We start from the raw sequence: 19,337 nt of genomic DNA on the forward strand, positions 1-19,337 counted from the left end.
TTTTTGACTATCTTATAGAAAATTTAATATTTGTTATCGACATATTTATTTTCATTCAAGTGTAAAAACATCTCTGAATAATGAAATGTAATAGATTTTGTGACTGTCACTTACAGAATAGCAATATCATCTCAAGTCTCAAAAATTGTCTCTAACTTAAAATCTCAAATTTAGAGACTTGAGACTGTCTCAAGTTACAGAATCGCACGGTAAAACACTAGTCTACGTGTAGTACAAAGCCTTCAAAGACTGTCGAGAGATTGTTGAAGACATGCCTCGTTCTGGACGACCTTCGACCTCTTCAACTGATGAAAATATTAAAATGTGAAAGATATGGTGCTTAAAAATTGTTAATGAGATGGCAAGACATCTGTCGTGAGTCCGTTCGAATGATTTTGGTGGATATTTTGGGTATAAAACGCGTTCTAACTCCACTCGCTGAATTGTTTTCAAAAAGGGTTCCGTAAACAACTCTCTTAGGACATGCTTGATAGTGCGAATTCTGATACCAAATTCATGGAGAGCATTATAATGAGTTTAACATGCAAACAAGTCAAAAATTATCGAATGAAGGGAAAAACGAGAGCAAATAAAGGTGATGATCATTGTTTTTTTCGATATTCGTGGTTTGGTGCATCATGAATTTATTCCAAAGGGACAGACGGTCAATAAGGAATTCTATTTGGCCGAATTGAGGAATTTGCGTGAGAATATCTGTCAAAAACGGCCAGAATTGTGGAAGAGCAATTCATACATTTTACATGAGGAAAATGCACCACTGCATTGAGCCACGATTGTGACCGAATTTAAAGCCAAAAACGCAATGCATACCATCGATCAACAGCCGCACATTGGGATTTCCGTGGCTGAAATTCAAAAATGGCATGTTGTCTGATTTGAATGAAAATTTCACAGTTTGTTACCAACTATCTATACATTATTTTCTCAAAGTATTAGGATTCTATCTGTATTAGTTTTTTGTCCAGAACTGCCCAAAGCTGGTGAATGTGGAAAACATCAAAATTAGCAAAAAATTTACTCAAAAGTCAAATCATTGATACAATAAAACAACTATTGAAATTCAACTTTATTATTATTTTTCATTTATAATATGTATCAAAGAAAAAATTTGCATCAAAATCCATTTAAAAAAATAATGCATAAAAAATATTGTGGAACAACATAATTTGGACGTCAAAATTTCAATGTTCTTCAAATTCAAAGTGGTGCATCTTTTTAGCGCTGTCTACCGCTGTCGACATACATACACCGAATTAAAGCCTGAAGTCTCAGCTAAACGATAAAAAAAATTCAGCTGCCCCAACTTGCCCCCCTTGAAAAAAACAATGAGATACTCTAAAATGGCAAGTTACCGCCCAAAAGTATGCAATATATATATAACAAGGATTACAGGAACTATAGGATGTATCATTCCAAAAGAATTAGACGCATATCCACTAACGAAGATGTGATGCATCACTTATTAATGTCTTCGGGTCCGTACATAAACATTTTTCGTACTAAAATTAAATTAAAAAAATTAGAATGTCACGAAGATGTAAAAAAGTTGCTAAAAGAGACTTGATAAAAGAGAATTTAGTTTGTATGGGAGGTGGGCGTAAAAGTGGGCGAATATTATTGAAATTTAACACCAACATATATAGTGTCATAAAAATGCTATGTACCAAAAATCAGTGCTCTAGGTCAAAAATTAATTTTCACCTTATATGGGAGGTGGGCGTAAAAAAGGGGGCGTGATTTTGATTTTTTTCAATTTTTTCTTGATTGGAATCCAAAACAATGATGTACCAAATGTCATTGTCCTGCGACAACTCCTTATATTTTTAGCCGCAGTACCTATGCACTAGCAGAAACCTATGTGCGCCGCATTCACCAGATTTGGCTCCGTGAGATTTTTCTTGTTCCCCAAACTGAAATTGCCGCTCTGTGGAACCCGTTTTCAGTCAATCGAAGAGATAAAACCAAATTCGCTGAAGAAGCTGAAGGCTTAGATGAAGATGATTTTAATTTAATTTTAGCAGACGCGAACAAAATATAGAAATAAAACTAAGTGTGTCTATGACCTACAATTTAACTTAATAAAATATCCAAATTTGCTTGTAATCCATTCACGGTTTGGTCGAACAATGAATGCTAAATTATTTCTCAACATTTTTTATTGTTTTTTCAAACTATTTCGCCGGCATTAATGCCTGCAAGTAACAAGAGTATGAAATGTTCGGTTACACCCGAACTTAGCCCTTTCCTATTTGTTTCTATATTCTGCCTGTTCCAGTAAATTACATCCACTAACCGTTATTACCTGGACCAACGGCTATTTACTTTTTAAAGTCTACTTTAATGATACAAGTTTATGAAATACTATATTAACAAGACAATCAGATATACAAAGACTTATGTAACTACATACACATACATACATATTTAGTAATGCTCGGATTTCTTTAATCCTCATTGTGCGCTTTTCAGCTAAGCTAACTGGTCTAATAATCCATTGTGTGGTGACGTTTACATCCTTATCTTTAAGTGCAACAAAATCAGCTTGAAAAACATCAGATAAAAATTTGAAAAAAAGAGTGCATATGAGCAAACGCATGAATGATACGAGTATGCATACAATTGCTTTCACATAGATATGCATAAGCGTACCGGAGCAACGCGGCTAATCAAGCCATCAGCCAATGTTTTGAGATCCTTAAGCATGTAAGCTATTGTTGTTTTTGTTATTATTTTTATTGGCGCTCTTGTTAATTATTTACTTCCACCATTGCCACTTTTACGATATCCAACCTTGCGCCTACCGCCCGCTGATCCGATTACTGTACCCCTCATCTTGGCTTAGTAATTTCTGCATTCATTTTGTTCGTTTCATTAATATCTCCCGTCGAGTTGTCGCTTCATTCCGCTTTTGCAGCAAATAAACAAAAAAGGCATTATTTACTTGTCTAGGAGTACTCTCTACTGTACATATCAGTACATTCATACAAGTACAATATCTCTTCTTTGCTTTTGGCGCTAACTAATGCACCAATAAATTGATATCCTACTTGGATATACATACTTACATGAAGTTTGAGTGGCTGAGTTTATCACTACGTTTATTTACAGCTGTGTGCAAAATAAACGCATTATGCGCGGGACAAGAAAATAATGAATATGATATTTTATCTACTGATCGAGATAGTATATGGCCAACCGAAAGTTTGAAATTCTTATATTGTGTAAATGAAGGATTTCAGGTAATTTTTAAAGTGTCGTAAAAAATAGGCAATTAATATTTTTACCATCCATTTTTTTATTAGTTATTTGGTAATTTTAGAAGAGTACAGAAAAAAATTAAAAACTAAAAAAAGTAAAAAATTTCAAAAATTATGAGCTGACGAAGTGGGGGGTCTCTAAAAATTTCCACGTGACCATACCCATGATTTCAACCCTTCTAGTTATCTGAAACCAAAAAAAAAGATTATAAATCTAGAATAATGTGGCAATGGCCGGAACTACGAAAAAGTGGGAAAATCTTTTTTTCACAAAATGGCGACTGCCTGAAAAAGAAGTTTTTTTGGATCACTTTTTCTGACAATTTCGAATTTTTTAAAAATAATAAAAATAAAAATTTGGGGATGGGACTAGTTCCAACCATAGACAAGCCTATAAAGAAGACTCTATAAAAATTTCAAGTAAATCGGTCCAGTAAAACCTGAGGAATCGTGGGTATCGTTCCGAAAAAGTCAGTTTTGAGAAAAACGCGTTTAAAGTTTCGCGTAAAGTCTTTTGTTTGATTAGTTACGGCCGAACCAGTTTGGATGCCGGGTCAGAAAAATGCCTATATCTCCGAAAATAATTTGAATTTTGAAAAATCCTCTTGGACACATATTCTTGAATAGTTAAACTTTGAAAATATAAAAAAATTTCGATTTTTTTAAATTTCTAGACCAGAATACACCCTTAATGTCAATTTTACGAGGTTATTGAAAATCACTATATTAGGTATATGGAGGGTTGGGGGCATATTCACCTGATTTCATTCAATGTTCATAGATAGAGAGTCCTTCTGCGATTCATTATGATATCATACATATTAACCGATATATTAGGTTTATGACGACTGGAGACATATTGTTATGAGGCTCTTGAATTTCATCAAAATACGTGACATATTGTGTGATATAGTACAGTAAGTAGAAAAACTAAATATGCATTATATGGCATAAAGTCAACCGGAATTCTGAAAATCTATATAATTGCCCGTGGGAACCAACAACCCGATTTTACCTATTTTAACACCAGGACACGTTATTACCAGTAAAAACGTTTTCTAAGTATCATTGCTTATCTTAGCGATTGACCGCTATTTGCGGTAAAAAGCCAACAATAGGTGCTCAGTTCCAAATATTCGGTATCTGGGGCTTGATAAGTTTTGATCGCTACCATTTCGAGAGGTTAGAAATAATATCTTAAGACCACTGCTTGTATGAAGTTTCCTTCCGATAACTTTATTGATGTTGTTGATCTGTGTACTCTATAATAGAGGAAATAGATGGAATTTAAAATTTTGTTATATAGAAAGCAAGCGTGGCTTTCTTCCGATTTCACCCAATTTTCACACTGTACAGTGTCCGATTTTCCAAAAAAAAGTGGGGAAAAAAAGTCCTCCGATCGCATCGAAACTTCGTGTATACTAGTAATTTTTTGGCTGCTAATTTAAAATATGACATTATTTTTTCGAAATTCAAAATAGCAGATGTGTACTCTTCAAATTTTAGATACGTGTGTAAATGATAAAGTGGAGAAAAAAATCATGTGGTTCATGTAAATATTTTTATTTTACAAAATAATATGTAAGTTTTAAGTTAACGTTATTACAATGTATCTAGTAATATTTTACAAATAATGAACCTATACGATATTAAAAAAGCTCACTATCAGATGCAGAATTGTCATCTGCATTTGAACTCACGTCTAAGGTATGTGATATTTGACTTTACACTCAAACCCGTCATAGAATTTAATGTGCTACTTTTTCGCCGGATCTAATCTCAAACTAGAAATAAGTGGGTCTGAGGAAACGAGCAACAAATGAATGAGATCTGTCATTGTATTTCTCTCGATATCTTTTGATATCCTTATTGCTCGATTTCTGAGCTTCCTCAGAGAGTTGTCCAGTCGGCATTGGTGCCCATTCAATGATAGGGTACCCGTGAATTAATACTGCATGAATCGACGTTGGCTTGCTCTCACCACACAACGCGAAATGAAAACGGGCATTAAAAATGCAGTAATGTCTAGTGGCACGAGATTTTGCGAAATATCAATAAATGATACTGTAGCCAACACGAAAAACATTGGTTGACCACCCATATCCATTAATCTCATAACTTTTGACGGCGGCAAAGGTAAAATACCAACGAAAAAATTTGGTTATACATCCTCTTGTTTGACATATGATTTCGACAGTCAGTTGTTTTATTCAGACCAAATGATTCACATAATAACTCCCTCAACTGGACTGGATATAGAAAAATCTTTTCTTAATCACTGGATAGACACTTTTTTAACTGCGCGCAATTAGAGAGTCGAAACACTTGGGCAGCGTAACTACGAGACGCGAATATTCGACTCATTCTAAGCCGGAAAATACTCATGAAAACAGATTCAGCTTTCTTGCCAGTACACAGAAGTGCCCCCTTGAAGATTTTTTTAGTTTTAACTTGATAATTTAAAAAAAAATTCGGGTTTGGGCCAGCGTTTCAGAAAAATCGGCCACAGTGCACTGTAAGATACAATGTTAATATAACGTTCTTCACCGAATTTCCTGAGATATAGGATTTTAACTGAATCTTTATAAGTTAAATGTGAGTATATTCAAAATGGAAAACAAAAATTCTATTTAGTTTTTGTGACCTGTTTTTTTCGTGACTAAAGGCTTCTAAATGTCACAAATAGTAGTTACTACAAAACGTTTATACATATATTGAGCTATTATTGTTGCTGCCGTATTATTTAATGAATTACCGCACTTTAAGTAGTTTTCAACATAACCATTATACATATAGGAGGTAGGCATGGTTATAATTCGATTTCACACTGTCAGAGAAGGTATCAGAAGGATTTATTCTGTTTAAATTTGGTGGGAAAAGTTATAATAGTTTGTGAGATATGTGCACAGTTTTATATCTTCATTTGAAGCTTAGTTATAGACTTTATAGACTTTCGTTTAGTGTCATTTTGTGGACGTTCTTTTTTACTCAAGTAATCGGGCAGACAACTTGTATTGTCATCCTGATCATTTATTTGTTGTCTATATTTATTTTGATTAGTTTTGGGTGATACAAACAACCGTTAGTTAAACAAAACTATTATACTCTGTAGCAACATGTTGCGAGAATATAAACAGATTTTTTTTGATCAATCCTTGCACAACTGTCGTTGTTATAGCAGTATAAACATTCGTGGAGGATGGAGTTATGTGTAGAAGTTCACGTAAGTGAGGAAAGTTCTCTGATCGCTGACATCACCGCCGTCCAAGAAATACGATGGACGGGACAAGGACAGAGACGAGTAGGTCTTTGTGGCATTTACTACAGTGGCCATATAAAGGAGCGCAAGTTTGGTGTGGGATTCGTGGTGGGAGAGAGACTCCGTCGCCGAGTACTATCATTCACTGCGGTGAATGAACGTCTAGCCACAATCCGCATCAAAGCGAGGTTCTTCAACATATCGCTGATTTGCGCCCACGCCCCGACGGAAGAGAAGGACGATGTGACCAAAGATGCATTATAAGAGCGCTTGGACCGCACTTATGAGAGCTGCCCCCGCCACGATGCCAAAATCGTGCTTGGCGACTTTACGCCAGGGTGGGCAAAGAAGGTGTCTTTGACACTACGGTCGGTAAATTCAGCCTGCACGACGAAACATCCCCAAATGGGTTGAGGCTGATCGACTTCGCCGGAGCCCGAAATATGGTTATCTGTAGTACTAGATTCCAGCACAAGAAAATACATCAAGCTACATGGCTGTCTCCGGATCGAAAAGCCAACAACCAGATCGATCATGTTGTGATAGACGGAAGACACGTCTCCAGTGTTTTAGATGTGCGTGCACTCCGAGGTCCTAACATCGACTCGGACCACTATCTTGTTGCAGCCCAGATTCCCACCCGCCTATGTGCAGCAAAAAAGGCACGACAACAAACACGAGGAAGGTTCGACGTCGAGAAGCTGCAATCACAATCGATAGCCGACCGATTTTCTACTCGGCTTGCAGTCCTGTTTTCTGAGCGCACTCGTCTACAACTCGGTATAAAAGAACTGTGGGACGGCATTTCAAACTCTTTACGTACAGCTGCAACCGAAACTATTGGTTTTCGGAAAATGCAAAAGAACAGCTGGCACGACGAGGAGTGCCGTGTCGCAGCGGAGAGAAAACAGGCTGCCTACCTCGCAACGTTACGATCGGCCACAACACGTGCGGGATGGGTAAGATACCGAGAGTTGAAGAGGGAAGCGAGGCGCATTTGCAGTCAGAAAAAGAAAGATGCCAAAATGCGCGAGTATGCAGAGGTTGACAAGCTGGCCGACAGGGGCAATACTCCAGCAGAAGGTTTCAAGACCGGAGCATACTCTTGTAGAACCCCCAAAGGTGATCTAGTGACCGATGCCCAGAGCATACTTAAATTATGCAGGGAACACTTCTCCAGCCTGCTGAATGGCAGTGAACGCACAACACCAGGAGAAGGAGAACCCGATTCCCCAATCGATGACGATGGAGCAGACGTTCCATTACCCGACCATAAAGAGGCTCGAATAGCAATTGCCCGCCTGAAGAACAACAAAGCGGCAGGGGCCGAAGGATTGCCGGCCGAGCTATTCAAACACGGCAACGAAGAACTGATAAGGAGCATGCATCAGCTTCTTTGTAAAATATGGTCGGACGAAAGCATGCCCAACGATTGGAATTTAAGTGTGCTATGCCCAATCCAAAAAAAGGGAGAAACCACAATCTGCGCCAACTACCGTGGGATTAGCCTCCTCAACATCGCATATAAGGTTCTATCGAGCGTATTGTGTGAAAGATTAAAGCCCACCGTCTACAAACTGATTGGACCTTATCAGTGTGGCTTCAGACCTGGAAAATCAACAACCGACCAGATATTCACCATGCGCCAAATCTTGGAAAAGACCCGTGAAAGAAGAATCGACACACATCACCTCTTTGTCGATTTCAAAGCTGCTTTCGACAGCACGAAAAGGAGCTGCCTTTATGCCGCGATGTCTGAATTTGGTATCCCCGCAAAACTAATACGGCTGTGTAAACTGACGTTGAGCAACACGAAAAGCTCCGTCAGAATCGGGAAGGACCTCTCCGAGCCGTTCGATACCAAATGAGGATTTAGACAAGGCGACTCCCTATCGTGCGACTTCTTCAACCTGCTGCTGGAGAAAATAATTCGAGTTACAGAACTTAATCGAGAGGTAAAATCTTTTATAAGAGTGTACAACTGCTGGCGTATGCCGATGATATTGATATAATCGGCCTCAACACCCGCGCCGTTAGTTCTGCTTTCTCCAGACTGGACAAGGAAGCAAAGCAAATGGGTCAGGCAGTGAACGAGAGCAAGACGAAATATCAAACAGTCGTCGCACTCGCGACTTGGCTCTCACGTCACTTTTGACAGTCACAACTTTGAAGACGTAGATAATTTCGTCTATCTTGGAACCAGCGTAAACACCACCAACAATGTCAGCCTGGAAATCCAACGCAGGATAACTCTTGCCAACAGGTGCCAACCAAACTCTATAAGTCACTCATAATTCCCGTCCTGCTATGTGGTGCACAGGCCTGGACGATGACAACAGCTGATGAGTCGACGTTACGAGTTTTCGAGAGAAAAGTTATGCGAAAGATTTATGGTCCTTTGAGCGTTGGCCACGGTGAATATCGCATTCGATGGAACGATGAGCTGTATGAGATATATGACGACATTGACATAGTTCAGCGAATTAAAAGACAGCGGCTACGCTGGCTAGGTCATGTTGTGCGGATGGACGAGAACACTCCAGCTCTGAAAGTATTCGACGCAGTAGCCGCCGGGGGAAGCAGAGGAAGAGGAAGATCTCCACTCTGTTGGAAAGACCAGGTGGAGAAGGACCTGTCTTCGCTTGGAATATCCAATTGGCGCCACGTAGCGAAAAGAAGAAACGACTGACGCGCTGTTGTTAACTTTTTGATCTTGGCTATAATCGCGTAAGCGGTGTCTACGCCAGTAAAGAAGAAGATAAACATTCATTACACTAGTTTCAGAACTTCCTATAGAAATCCAAGTTCTATACTGCTACTTCAGAGTGTTATCAATTCAATACTGTTATAGATTTTCGCTTTTTTCTTGGAATACTTGTTTACAATTGCTACAACAGCTTGACAGATGGCTTCGTTTAAGCGTTTGAGTCTCGTAATGTTGTATCCAACCTATTGTATATAAAATAATAAAATCTTCAAGACTACACACCGTCCACTAAACTTCAACTTGTCATTTAACAAACTTTTACCATATACATACAAATATCTCCAATAAAGAGAATGCAGCAACTTTTGCTGTAATGCTAGCTGATAAATTCTTAATTTATTTTTCAAAATCTATGTCGTTTTCGCAAAGTAATCCCCCTTGGCCCCAATAAACTTTTACCAATGTTTTTTCCAAAATTTTAAAACGACTCACAACCCTCAAATAGTATTACTTGTTGACAGTTTTGCCGTTCGGAAAGAATTCGGAGTGCACCACCTGGATTATCGAAGAAAACTGTCAAACCTTAACTTGATTTTTGACCTGCTTTGACGTGGTTTTTTCGGCTTCGGCTCACCTTTGCCACGATATTCGTCTATTCCCGGGTCGCAAGCATAGATCCAAGAATCATCGCCAGTAATAATACGTTTCATGACAGCCTGGTAGTGGTAAATCAATGTTTCACAGACGTTATCGCGACGCTGTTTTTCGAAAAAAAGAAGTGATTTTGAATCTATTGTGCTTTTACTTTTCTAAGACACAAATGATCTTTCAAAATGGTTTTCACTGATCCTTCCTATATTTCAACGATGCCAGTAAGATATCTGACTGTTAATTGTAAATTTTCAAGTACAAATTCCTTTATTTTGTTGACGTGTTGATCATCAGTTGATGTTGATGGCTGGACCGTACGTGGTTCGTGTTCAATGCGATCTCGAGCCGCTTTGAATAATGGACACGCCGGTCCGTTGGCTTACCTAAGATTTTTTTAATATTAATCATAAAGATCCACATAAAACAGCAAAGCGCTTAAACCCTGTCTGAAATTTATTGGTTGAGGAAGCAAATATGAAAATAGACTATTTCAACTAGTGCAGCGAAAGTATTACTGCCAAGATATTTCAACCTCAATCTTATAAATGTAGGACAATAGAAGAAAGTATCACCCTCACCTCCTTCCAAAGCATACATATGTACAATTTAAAAAGTGACTTCAGCGTTTAGATAAAATATTGTTTCCAGACGACAAAACAATATTGACGCATAGTAAATGGAGTGTTATGGCAAACCTACCTGAGCTGAGCTGAATTTCGTCGTAACCGTACCTGTACAAATACTTCTTGTTGAGAAAGTGCTCAAGAACTGTAAAATGATATTTAGTGAGTTACTTATCAACATTACATCAACATCAACATTATCATATGAAAAAGCTTTGGGACCGATGAGTTCTGTGTTTTTTAAACATCGATCAAAAAGATAACCATCCAATGGACAAATTGTCACTAAGCAAAGAGAATCCCCTTAACAGTGAGCAGCTGTATTTGTATATGGAATGTAAACCAATATCTTCCAGAAAAATCGATTAAACTAGAGCAGGCACCGATTATAATGAGTGGAATGTAAGTTTTTAAGTAGTTTTCAGCGAAAACTGTGTTTAGGTTTGACAGATTTTACATGGACGAAAACACAAGTTTTCGTGCAAAAACCAGTTTTCCCACGAAAACATGTTTTCAATGTCGGTCCGAACATAGTATAAGAACGGTTTTCTAAGCCGGTATGTGTCGGTCAAATATGTGGTGGATGTCGGACGCCTTTTCAAAAGCATCCTATGTAGTAGAGCTAACTTACCTCAGTAGTTTTGGTGAGAGGAAATTACTATGTTCACATTACACGGCTAGCATTTTGCTGGCTATGATGTTGCACAACTTAAGTTAAGTGTACATATGTATATGTATATTTGTTAAAAATTAAGTATACTGCAAACTTTGCCTGGGTTGTGAGTAAGCAAATCTGCAGACAACTGCAGGGAACTAAAAATAAATGCAACAACAAAATGATCGAACAAAATGGGAGAAGAGTATATTACAGTCTCAACAACCTATTTTACAAAGTTTGTAATTTCATGTGAGGTACACTGAGAGAAAGCACTAATTAAAAAACAATAGCTCATTTCCTACGTTTCTTTTACAACCTACTCTTTACAACCAGGCGCCTTCCTGACAGTCCTTTCCCTAAAGATTTTTGAATTCTAAAGTAAACCACTCATACATTCATACATGTACGTATGTACTCTTATATGCACGGTCCGTGTCTTTCGACACCTTATTCGGGCTAAAATTCCAACTGTATTAAGCGTATCTACGGGAGGCTTAGAACCTCTCATGTGAATCGATTTTGCCATTACCCCACTTCGGCGCGTTGACTGCGCCAAATAATTGTAGCTCGGGAGGCGCTAATAGCGGTGGTTGTGTCGATTTAATCAACAGAAGATAGAAACTTATAGGAACATACCATACACATATGCACACTCGGTAGGAAAAATTTAGTGCATTGGCACAAATGTAGAGTTCAACAGTTTATGTTTTTGTTTTTTTTTAATATTAAACAAGTAAAAAATGATTAAGTTCGGGTCTAACCAAACATTTAATACTCCAGCAATTTGCAAGGTAATGCTAACTCCCCGTATGCATGAGTTCGAAAAAACGCACAAAGCTTGCAACATTTGAAAAGTAGTTGCACAAAAAATTACACCAAAACCAACTGTGCTAGATAAAATGTCAAACATAATTTTAATATTATTATTTTATTTTTTATTTTACTTGTGGATATCTTCCAAGAGCATCAGCCAGCATAAAATCGGCAGTGCAATTATTTATGTACATAACTAAACCACATTATGTTTAAGAAAACATATACACTTAATTTCATTAATATATAACACATATTGACCAACATAAACTGGTGGGGGTAGTCAAGTGGGAAGGCGGAAATCAATCTCTCGTTATAAAATACCTATAAGAGGCAGTAGTAGTAAAAATCCATTTTTGTCACAAGGATACACTTTCATTAGGAAGGGATGTTCCACGTATTTCAATAATATAACTCGCCTCTTTTTTCGATAAACATAGTATAAGGACAACCTGAAGTTATAATTATCGGAGACAATTTTTCGGACCCGTAGTTCCAAGGAGACGCGGTGATCTGCATCCATTTTTTGCCGTTTGCCTGCCATAAATGAAGTAAAGAACATCAAATTCAAATGTTCATGGTTCCATAGTCCATTCAAAAGAAGTAAGTTATACAAAATTAAAACAACGGATAAATTTTGTTATTGTCGTACAAGCATGTCGCAAGCACTGCTGCTATAAGTATAGTCATATTAGGATAATTTCCTGCAGGGTCTGTTTATTAACTACTGCATCAAACAGCAAGTATGATAATTAAAAGCGAACGCATATAAATACAGGTTTGTAGTGAAGTGACGAAAATAAAATTATTGTCGTGAAATTGTGCCAGTATCGGAGTGTTCTAATATTGATCGCTTAGATTAAACACAGCGGTGTTCTCACGGTTCATCAGCAGATATGCGTATGCCCTTCCAATTAAAAACACTGTTTCCTTAATTCAATTTACAGTTGTTTAAGCAACTAACGATGTTTTTCCTTTATTATATTATTAAATCACTTTGAAAAAAGCTTTTCTTTAATCTTTCCTTTTTAATTGTATTTTCGTATATTTCCACCATCGTTTCCAGCCAAATTATGCTCTTAATTCTTCTAATTTACTTATACTACCGACAAATATATGCGAATACAACGTTCTTAATCCCTTTACAGTAGGTTTGAAAACTATTCAACTAGGATTGTACACACATTTAAACAAGGCGAAGCTAAGCATTTTTCTATGTATAAGTGTTTGCACGTAAGCAATTTTGACTGACAACAATTTTTATTAACTATGAATATTTTTCTTATCAATAGTTCATTAATTATTTAATTAATTGTAAGTAAAATAAAATCTGGGTGTGTGATTTTACAAAAAAAAAAAAGAAATGCATAAAAAAAAAGTACTGAATGAACATGTTTACGAAGTCTGTAAATTCCAGAAGGACTCGTCCGACAACGTAGTTTGTATATAAATGATCGACATGTCGAGCTATGTCGAATTAGCCATGCCCGTCTGTCCGACCATCTACCTGTCCGCCTGTGCAAGCGATAACTTGGGTAAAAAATGAGATATCTTAATGAAACTTTATGCACGTGTTCTTTGACACAAAAAAAGTGCGGGCGAGACGGAATCACAAGATCAGAAAAAATTCCATAAGCACACTACAGAGGATGAAATCGGATGATAACCCCGCCCACTTCACATATAACGGTTTTGTCAAAAACTACTTAAGGGCGATAAATCAATAACCTAAAGAGTCAGAGACAATAAAATTGGTGCATCACATCCTAACATTCCAATTTTCTAGTGTGAAATTCGCGCTATCTTAAAGTTTTCCTTCGTTAAAGGCAAATCCGCTAAGGAAACGTTCCGTGAGATTCCTGGTGTTTTGGGGGATGGTACTCTATCACTGCGAACTGCGGAGGAATGGTTTCGACGATTCAGAGCGTGTGAAAACGACACAATGGATAAGCCAGCCGGCGGAAAACCTGTGACGAAACCATTTGAAACCATCTGCAAAGGACTGGATACACAAAAAAGCTTGATGTTTGGGTGCCGCATGATTTGACGCAAAAAAACTTTCTGAACCGAATCAACGTCTGCGATATGCTGCTGAAACGGAACTAACTCGACCCATTTTTGAATCGGATAGTGACTGGCGACGAAAAATGGATCACATACGACAATATTAAGTGAAAACGGTCGTGGTCGAAGGTCGGTGAATAGTCCCAAATTGTGGCCAAGCCGGGATTGACGGTCAGGAAGGTTTTGCTGTGTGGGATTGGGATTGGAAGGGAATCATCTACTATGAGCTGCTCCCATATGGACAGATGCTTAATTCTACCATCTACTGCGAACAACTGGACCGCTTGAAGCAGGCGATCGACCAGAAGCGTCCAGAATTGGGTGTAGTGTTCCACCAGGACAACGCCAGACCATATATGTACTTCGTTGATGACACGTCAGAAGTTACGGGAGCTCAGATAGGAGGTTTTATCGCATCCACCATTTAGCCCGGACATAGCGCCAAGTGATTACCACTTGTTCCATTCTATGGCAAACGTTGGTGTAAAGTTGAACTGAACTTGTGAAAAGTGGCTGTCCGAGTTCTTCGCAAATAAGAAGGGGGCCTTCTACGAGGGGGGTATTATGAAGTTGTCGTCTAGATGGAAACAGATTATTGAACGAAACGGCGCATATTTGAACTAAATCCGATCACTGTAACACTTTTTATAAAGCATTGAATAAAGAGCAAAAAAGCGGAACTTCATTACAACTCAACTATTTTTTTGGAATTACCATTTTGAACTATTTTCAGGCAAAGTTAATTGGTGTTGCCAACCTAAAAAATTAAGATTTGAAAGGTAATTGAACTGCTGAAAATTTTTAAACGAAAAACCAAAACATTTTATAATAGTTATTGCTCACAAAAAGGTGAATAATTTTTAAAATTGAGATTACTTTGAGAACGTTACCACAGACTAGACTAGCAGAGTGCACGAGTGGTTTCAACGTTTTCAAAGTGGTCGTGAGGACATTAATAACGATGAACATGTGGGCCAATCAAAATCGGTGATCACCGGAATTCCAGCGAAACTGTGCGTTAAATTCATGGAAATGGAATTGAACATCTCCAAAACATCAATTTATCGCATTTTCGTCGTCGACCGAAAATTGCATATTGGCGGCCATACCGTCCAACGAGCTAGAACACTTGTTCGATATGCTTTTGGACCGTGCAAAAAGCTTTGAAGGAGAAGGAGACTATTTCGAACAAAATAAATTGATTTTGCTGAAAAAAACCATTTGTTCTGTTTTTTTTAATCTTAATATATTTAGTTAATATAAGACGTGTAACTTGTGCCGATGCGGAGCATTTTTATGAGATTTTCAAGAGTAATTGAACCTAAAGAATTCAGCAAACATATTAGAAATTAAGTGATTTACACTGGACATGGTAGACTTATATTTCATCGCGGACGAAAAATTAGTGTTTGGAGTTTACGAAACCATAAAACAATTTTGGATTATGTATAATATTATTTTTTACTTTGTTTACTATGTAATTATTATTGTCGACGCAATTTTGAATATTTTGAAAAGTCAACATCTAAACCAGTTTTTTTTTTTCTAGTTTAAAGCACGAGATTTTCTATTTTTTAATTTACATAACTCTCACGAAAACCATATATTGGAACTTATTTTTGGAGTAATATGTTAACAAATTTCGAAACATATCTTTCAAATAAATTTAAAATAGTTTCATTAAAAAGGGAGACGTATTCACCTGATATACATAGCACCGCGCGACTTCTTCCTTTCGGAAAAATGCATTTGCCCATGAAAGAAAAGCGTTATGCAGACGGAGAGGTCATTCAAAAGGCTTGCTGTAATCTGGCCAAGTTACTTTAAAAAGTTCGGGATTTATCTTCTTAAAATTAGCGTTCGCAAAGTTGAACCGAGAACAAAGGTCTTGTGTATTATTATGAACTAAGTTGTCTTTGATTTCGATATTAATTTCCAAAGCAGAAGGACTCGTCCTCTGGCAGAGCCAAAGGATCACATCGGGCAAAAGAGAATATTGAAGCGTTATCAACGTAAACCAGATCTAAGAACTTACCAAACTTGTTTGAAATTAAATTAATTTGGTTAATACCAAACTCCGACATTTCATCTAAGAACTCGTTAAAACATAAATGAGTTTTAACAGGAATGATGTAATCATCAATAGATTTCCATAATACACAAGGTAAATTTAAATGTCCCAAAACAATCATGGAATCAGTATTATTAACCATGGAGGAAACATTATTTATTAAAGAAGCATGCAGCATATACAATAAACATATATGTAAGTCCGATTGAGGCGGTATATATGATACAGTTATGTAAAAATTGCCACAATTGGCGCTATTTCGAATGCACTCAAACACAATGAAGTCTGCATGAGGAACATCGACTTCTTCAGACGCAATTGAAGAGTGTACAGCAAACAGGACACCACCTCCTATTCTGCTGATTTTAAAATTACAGTTAATCCTATCTTAAAACAAGTCAGTAAATTTTGTATTAAGAACTCTTACATTTTGATAATAAATACTCAGTGAATTATTATTAATCAGTTTTTTGTATCAACGGGGTTTTTAGTCATTTTAGCAACAACTACATTGGGTTTATCACGTTTATGCTCGAATTCACCCAGAAAGAGACCAAATGCTGTCAAGCACCAATTGAAAATTGTCAGTGGATATGTCGATCTTAAAAGACAAAATATTCCTGTGGTATTTGAAGTTAAATTTTCGGATGTCAGTATCGTCCGTTTTTCATTTTGACAAGATATAACACTTTATGTAATCAACTGTGTTATCCATAGCAAATCTTGAGATGAAAATTTTCACGGTATTACAACTAAATTTTTATTACCATACTTAGTTATGTAGAGGAGGATCTTGAGAGGTTTTTTGCTTACCATATTCAGTAACAGTTTTCTTTGTATTCTGAGCAAACGAAACCTTTTCTCCTTGAGGACAAGGGGAAGAAAGATTAATGAGGTCAATGTTGGAAGGGGGCATTTTTTCAGGGAAGATGCCATGGTTTCTTCATCAGACGGACGTTTACATTTGGAGGAAGGTTTTGGATTATCTTCTTGATCATCTAGGCGTTTAAATGATTGAAACAACATTTCATAATGTCTAAATTTTTCCGTAAAGGTTTCAAGTTCATGTCCAATTTCCTTGAAATTATTGGGCGCCTGCCTATAGACTTTAAAGATTTTGCACATACTAACTGATTAGAATAGTTTGAAATTGTGAATAAAATAGTTTTCCAAATTGTAAATACAAGTATAATAGTTCCATTAGCTATTAATATTTTTGCTAAATAAATTCATAAATATTTAAATACATCAGCTAGTTAACAGTTGAAAATTTTTGATACTTAACCCCCCTGGCACAGAGTTGAAAACATTATACCAAAAAAAAGTTGAAATTAACACGGGTATTGCTTTTTGACTAGTTGAGTTGAAAACCGTAGTACAATATTTCAAAACTTCAACCTAAATACAGTTGGGTTGAAAACCGTAAAAGGGGATAAAGTAAAGCAAAATTTACAGATATCGTGGATTATTGACAGGACTTCTTCAAAGTAATGAAATAGATAACGTACATATGGATTTTATGAAATCTAAAAATAATGTAATTGTGTAAAATTAAAAATGATTCAAATTAAAAAAAAATGTGTTTGAGTTATGTACTTATAAAGACAAGTGTGAGAAGCATTCAATATTACTTTATGGTCTCATGTATTACTTTAGTTTTGCTTTCTAGTTATTGTTTAGTTTCGATGTTTAATCTTTAAGATTTCTACTTAAAAATAGGCTAATTGATTTTAAGTTCTTATACATAAAATCCTATATATTCTGTATTTACAATTGTACACGCATACAAACCTCCTTCATACGCTATTAACGAGCATCTTAGCTATTTACAGTTTTATAATTTTTCAATATTTTTTAAAAAGCAAATATATTATTTACTTATATAAACATTTTCGTATTATTTCGCTAACAACCAACTATAAGTTTATATAGCATTTTAATTTTGAAGCACTTTTCTAAAATTGTCATAATACTTATCTGAGTATAAGTATTTCTCACGTGTAATATTATTAGGAATTTTTATCTGATTTATTTTGGTTTGCACTACACTATAATTCTTAATGAAGTCCCAAGACATTTAACTCTAAAGATCACAATATTTTTACAATCTCCTAAAGTTCACCACTATTAGCGCCAAGTTTTTATAAATAATTATAAACAAATGCTAGAATTAAATCAGAATTATCATTGTTATTGCCTTTAGTAATCATTAATTATTACCACTTCTATTTTTTATGTATGTATGTTCAACTATTTCCTTCTTAGAAGGCCACAATTTTTTTTTTTTGTAGAACATTTAAACCTCTCAAAAACCCAACTATTTAATTTTCGCACAGATTACCCAATGTTTAATTCGACTATATTCGAAAAATAAAAGAAAAAAAATTAAGGGGTCAGTAGGGTAATCTGGCCTGTTTTTTTAACATTTTTTTTTTAGAAATTCTTATTTTACAATAGAACTTTTTTCACATATCATGAGATATATCGTGGAGTGTATAAACAAATTTTTTCGGAATTTTTTGATGACATCTGTCGGAGAAATGGCTGGGTGAGATGTGTTTTTTCACTGGCGGACACGATTTCTCATGTTTGGATCATCTGAAACCCAATTTATTCTTGAAAAGTACGTGAATGGTTATCGTCCCTACTAGAATCATGAAAAAATGTTCATAATTAAAAAAGTAATTTAACGTTTTTTTTTTAATTTTTTCCATCTTTTTTTTACATAAATTTTGTGATAACATTGTCAAAAAATTATATAAAATTATGAATCTTGTAGGGACGATAGCTAGGCTTTTTGTGAACAATTAAAAAAAAAATCAAGCAAATCGGTTGAGTAGGAATCATGTCCGCCAGTTCAAAAAGGTGTGTTTTGAGGAAAACGCGTTTAAAGTTTGAGGTGTGCACTCCGAGCGCTCCGAATGTCGAGCGGTATTATTATTTTTGGGCCTTTTTCGAAACCTTCCAATGGTAAAGTGGGTTTCTATATTAATTCGAAGGGTATACGAGAACAGAAAATGCAAAAAAAAATTTTAATAAAGATTACCCTACCGACCCCTTAAATATGGACAAGCTGTGAACATTTAGGAACTGGAAAAAATAATTGCGACCTTTAGCGACAAATTGGTGTTATACTTCCACAATTGTCAAAAAAAAATCATTTGATGGGATTGACCAATTTTATAGTTAATTTAATTAGCTTTTGCACAATGA

At 36.1% G+C, this 19,337-nt stretch overlaps 1 protein-coding gene across 3 annotated transcripts in view; it reads left to right on the forward strand.

Annotated features, from left to right (window-relative positions):
• Positions 1 to 19,337, forward strand: part of LOC120768984 — a 106,645-nt gene that overhangs the window by 2,965 nt on the left and 84,343 nt on the right. The window contains exon 2 of one of the 3 annotated variants that reach the window (XM_040095804.1): positions 12,430 to 12,592. The exons of 1 other annotated variant lie outside the window; for it this stretch is intronic. The gene's annotated coding sequence lies outside the window, so the exon portion shown is untranslated. Of the gene's footprint in view, positions 1 to 2,510; positions 2,725 to 12,429; positions 12,593 to 19,337 lie in introns of those variants that run through there. One more of the 3 variants, XM_040095807.1, reaches the window with a different exon arrangement.

This window comes from Bactrocera tryoni, chromosome 2 (genome assembly GCF_016617805.1).
Source record: "Bactrocera tryoni isolate S06 chromosome 2, CSIRO_BtryS06_freeze2, whole genome shotgun sequence".
In the NCBI taxonomy this organism is placed as follows: domain Eukaryota; kingdom Metazoa; phylum Arthropoda; class Insecta; order Diptera; family Tephritidae; genus Bactrocera; species Bactrocera tryoni.